The sequence below is a fragment of the Nicotiana attenuata genome, unplaced genomic scaffold, assembly GCF_001879085.1.
Source record: "Nicotiana attenuata strain UT unplaced genomic scaffold, NIATTr2, whole genome shotgun sequence".
NCBI classification, from domain to species: Eukaryota; Viridiplantae; Streptophyta; class Magnoliopsida; order Solanales; family Solanaceae; genus Nicotiana; species Nicotiana attenuata.
The window spans coordinates 444,544-450,206 of NW_017670300.1; positions in this window are offsets into that span (position 1 = coordinate 444,544).

The following is a 5,663-nucleotide window of genomic DNA, read 5'->3' on the forward strand; positions in this document are numbered from 1 at the left end:
CAAGGAAACATAGGGACTTGGGGAAAGGGGGTGAGGTGAGGAGTGTAGAATAAAAAATATTTTCCTAAAAAAAATATCTTGTACTCTCAAACCCAACACTAGAAAATATTTTCACTCACCAACCAAACAAGGGAAAATAAGTGATAAAATCGCTCATTTTCCATGAAAAATATTTTCCTTCGTACCAAACACACCCTTAGTCTATATGGAATTAAATATAATTGAGGCGGATTGTTGCACCTTAACTAAAGGTATCAGGTTGCAATTGAAGAAATCTATACGGAGGATTTTTCTTTTTAATAATTCTATCACGATGCAAATTTAAATTAGTCGAGTTCGTGAATAGTAAACCATATGGTAATACTAAAAAAGTTATAGGAAGTAATTTAAATAGAGTTTAAGAAAAAAAGATTTTTTTTAATTTGAATTTATGATCTTAAATATGTCATAATATTTGTGTGGCTATAAGATTTTGAAAACTTATGATTTGGAACATGTCATAACTTTTGTATGGCTACAAACGCCCTTATCGCTAAGGATAAAGTAAGGAGTTTTAGTGTCATGATCCCAGTTCTCCCTCCGTGAATTGTCGTGACGGCACCTAGTCTCTACGACTAGGTAAGCCTAACAAATTGCGGAAAAAGAAAATAAAGTACGAAACTGGCAAGTTACGATTCAAGCATAATAAAAGAGTTTAAAATGTCGCTCGGCATATACAATACACTCTCTCAAAATTAATACAAAACTCCCAAACCCGGGAATCTCATAAAATCACAAGGTATAGAAACTACACAGTGTTCTAACTACAGAATGTCTAATCAAAAGTAAATACAAGAAGTCTAAAGCTAAAGGGAAGAACAGAGAGGGAATTCTAGGTCTGCGAACACGGCTACCTCGAAGTCTCTGATATCGCCCGCCTCACTGGTAGAACGGTTGAGCAGAAGAACCTGGATCTGCACACGAAAAATATGTGCAGGAAAGGGCATGAGTACACCACAGCGGTACCCAGTAAGTGCCAAGCCCAACCTCGGTCGAGTAGTAACGAGAAAGGTCAGGGCCCTACTGGTTATATACATATAAAGCAAGGTAAAACAGTACGAAAATGCGACAATATAATTAAAATACTAACAGTCAAATAAGAATAAAATCACAGAAAGAATATAACTCATTACACAGAGGTAGCAACAGGGTTCTCCCAAGATATCGTCTCGTAGTCTCAAAATTAAATATGCAGAGGATCTCCTGGGATATCTTCCCGTAGTCCAAATCGTAAATGTGCATGGGATCTCCCGGAATAAGGATCCGTAGTCCAAACATAAATATCCAGTACAGGGGGATCTCCCGGGATATCGTCCTGTAGTGCCAATATATAAATGTGCAGGAGGATCTCCTGGAATACCGATCCGTAGTCCCAAAATAAACACACAACAGTCTCAAAAAAAGAATCCATAGTTCTATTCAAGTTAGTACAAGGAAAACAGAGATTTCAATTCTAAACATGCTGCACAGAATTCAAGTATACAGTTTAAGCAGGTAGAACAGCTAAATCACTTAAGCATGCTTTCCTAAGCTAAACAGTAGGCTTTAAGATACAAGTAGTGTTCAACAAAAAGGAAACACAGATATTTACTTAATGAAAATGGGGGTTTTTCCAACAATTTGTACGTGTACGCACTCGTCACCACACGTACGACGTTCATATAACAACAATACCAAATACTAAAGGGAGTTCCTCACACAAGGTTAGGCAAGCCACTTAGTTGTGTGGACGTTTGATGTGGAGCCCGAGGGGCTCAGATGAGTTTCAGAATGATATAAGAGAGCTTTGGTTTACTTCAGATTTTTCTGGTGCTGCATGCCTCAAATTTGCGAAGGCCTGCTCGCATTTACAGTGGCTTTCTCGCATTTGTGATGGGGAGCTGCCTAAGGGGGGCTCGCAATTGCGAGGATTTTGGTCGTATTTGCAACAATGGGATGGCAGTTGGGACTTCACATTTGCGAAGTGTTTGGTCACATTTGCAACATCCGTTGGGCAGGCTGTCTTCGCATTTGTGATCCTAGGGTTGCATTTTGCGGAGGTCGCATTTGCGAACCTCTGGCTGCAAATGCGACATTTATAGCTCATTTATAGCTGGGTTTTCGGGACTTAAGCTTATTTTATCACAATTTGAGCCCTAGGCTTGGTGAGGAACGATTTTCAAAGGAGATTCTCACACATAGCTATTGGGTAAGTGATTTTCACTTAATTTTGTTAATATATCTTGATTACTCATGGATTTTTATACCAAAATCACGAGTTTTGAAAGGAATTATGTTTTGAAAAATAAAATTTGGGGTTGAAAACTAATCATATATTTAGAATAATGGGTTTATGGATAGTCGGGATCTACCCCTCGACTCGGGTTTTGACAGTGCGAGCCCAGGGTTGACTTTTTGAGAATTGGGTAAAAGTTGAGACTTTATTGTTTGGAATTGATTCCTTTAGGATTGTTTGATATTATTGAGTCAATTTCGGCTAGATTTGCACCGGACGAAGGTGAATTTTAAAGGAAAGTCATTTTTAGAGTGTTAAACTGGCTTGTTTGATATTGTCTTGCTATGAATTGCTATCAGCTCTTCATCCATCCTTTTTAGCCAAGGGTCTATCGGAATAGTCTCTCTGCCCTCCTAGGGTAGGGGTAAGTCTGTGTACATCCTACCCTCCGCAGACCCCACTTATGGGATTTCATTGGGTTGTTGTTATTGAATTGGATTGTTTGAGGTAAGTATCTTGTCTAAACTTGTGTGGGGGAATACCCCTTAGGATTTGGCCTTAATTGCTTATTTATGTTATGTGAAAAACGACGTGTCCACGAGGTGATGAGAGTGTACATGGGGCTATGTGTGACTTGTGACCGGATTAGATCTTTAGGCTATTAATATGCCTTAATTTAAGGATGTATTCTATATGGAACATGCTTATTCGCTTTGTGGCTACGTGAACGTGATTACTAAAATTGTATTACTCGTAGCAATGCTTAATGTGTTAAATACCCATTCGCATTTTACTATTTTCATGTCCTTGTGCACCGTATTGATATATTATGAGCTTATACTTTTGATGAGGGTTTGGTATTATTGTTTGTGATAATTGTAGCACAAGATCTTTACCATGCGATTGTATCTGTTATTGTGCGCGTGGGCGAAATAAAGGTGATGTTTTCTTGGATTGCCCACGTGGCGAAATAAGGGTGGTGATATGCGCATATCGCGAAATAAGGAGGGCATTTTATTGCTATGTGCACATGCGGCGAAATAAGGGTGACATTGTTGATGATGTTATCTGATGATTTGGGGGTGTCTTCAAGAGCGGATGCACGTTCGATAAAGCGGTACCGCTTCGTCGAAATATTTTACTAAATATATATGTTAATACAGTGTAAAAATGACCAAGTACAAAAAAATGACACCATTTAACATAATTTGTCTCTTGGCACGTTGGTTATGTGCCTCTTTTTGCTTTAAGAGGTCAAAGGTTCAAATCTCACATAGCACGTATTTCTGGCAAATATTTGAGAAAGCCTCTACTAAGGCTATTTCTTGTTTAGAAGTATGATCATTGAAATTATTTACGTTCTTCTATAAATGTTGACACCGGTATAAAACTCTTGTGTACGCCCTTGGGTGTCGTTCTTGATGTTGTTTATCTGTTGCAACAGGGTTGACATTTGATCTTATTCATGTTTTTCCTAAAATACCATGTTGTATTTTTTATGAGATGTTAGTTGAATTTGACGTACCATCACATCCCTGTTATTACACTGTATTTGTAAAATAAATTCTGGAAATATAAATGAATATAAACAGTAATGAATATAAACAGAAATGACATAAACCAATTCGAGCCCACTGAATTCACAGTGTTTCCTTAAGGAATTTAATCCCCTCCTAGTACCCAAGGTTATGGATTATTTCCTCCCAGGATAGAACGAATTACACACTGGTGTAGTGGTACTTCAAACCCCAGTGTTTCAGCGAACACAAAGTTCGGTAGCAAATCACACTTACTTTTTGCTTTGTTTTGATGCTAAAAGTATGCAGAAGAAGGAGAGGAACTCAGAAAATTGTAGTTAAAATTCTGAGCAGAATAGTGTTGTATTTATAGCCAAAGTTGGGTCTCTTCAGAATGGCTGTTTATGCAAAACGCCCACAACATAAATGCCATTACATAAATGGCCATTTACTCAATAATAAAGAGGGAAAATAAAGAGGAAAAATTGAAGAGGGTAGTTACTTTTCTGTTACCAAAACAGAAAAATGGATCCGAATCCGAAGCCGAAGCCGAAGCCGAGCGAGCGACGACGACGGCGGCGCGAGGCTTGCCTTCTTCTCAACTCTTTAAGAGCTAGAAGAAGAGCAATTGCTTATATACCCATAAAAAACCTCTTCCTCTTCCAATATGGGACAATGCCCATTTGCCAAGGGAGGGGGAACTTAAAATTTCACTCAAAAATTTCATTTCCCTCCATTTCCCATTCACCCTCTTTTAAGTATTTAATATATTAATTAAATACCTTAAAAACCCAACAGTTTGAGTTAGCAATTTATTCAATTAGGAAAGCTATACACGGGGGAGGAGCTAGCCCATCAGCTACTGGTTCGGCTGAACTTAGTAGCTTTGGTCCAAACTCTGTATTCATATTATGAAATTCATTAAATACGTACTAATTATTAATTTAGAGTTCAATAACTTAAAAGGATTAAAAAATTGAACCCATAACCTTCAAATCCTAACTCTGCCTCTGCCTATACAGAATATATACTGATCTCCTCATCCACTACCGTTTGATCACGCCCAGCAAGACTCTAATAAAAGAGACTAAGCGGTTGCCGTAACCATATCCAGCTAAAGAGTCCTTAGTCAAATTCCATAGAAAACCATCGTTCAACTATAACTATTTTATATTACTAGGAGAATAAGTTTAACCAATTTTCGAGTTAAAAAATTGTGATTGTTTTAACTAAGTAACTAACAACTATTAAAAACATTAAAACTATCGACTGCAGGGAGTAAAATAATATTCAACAGTAAAAAGCCTAGGATTGTAACCTCAATTATCGGGGTGAATGCCTAACGTGTTCATTATAATCTCTTTGAGTTATTCTCCACCGATTGTAAGCTCTCTTGTTACCACAATTATCTCTCGATCAAAATTAATTTTCTAGAATTATTCTCTCGAACTAACTCTAGCTAGCAATTCGAATAACTCACAAAGATCGCGTTAAAGATTCATTATCTCTAATCCACTTTTAAATCCAAGCAATTAATCTCTTAACTACTTAGAACAACAACAACAACAACCCAGTAAAATCTCACTAGTGGGGTCTGGGGAGGGTAGTGTGTACGCAGACCTTATCCCTATTCCGAAGGAGTAGAGAGGTTGTTTCCGAAAGACCCTCGGCCTCTTAACTACTTAGAAATGATGTTGTTTAATAGTAACATAATCCTACAATCTCTCTCAAGCAATACAAGATATAATGTTATATTTAATCAATGGCCATTCAATTAACTACAAGCAAAACGTAGTTAAATAAGTATATTATAAATATAACTCAATCATAAATAAACACTGCCGATAATTCACCCAACAATTGATCCCATCAAAAACTTAGATGAGAAGTTT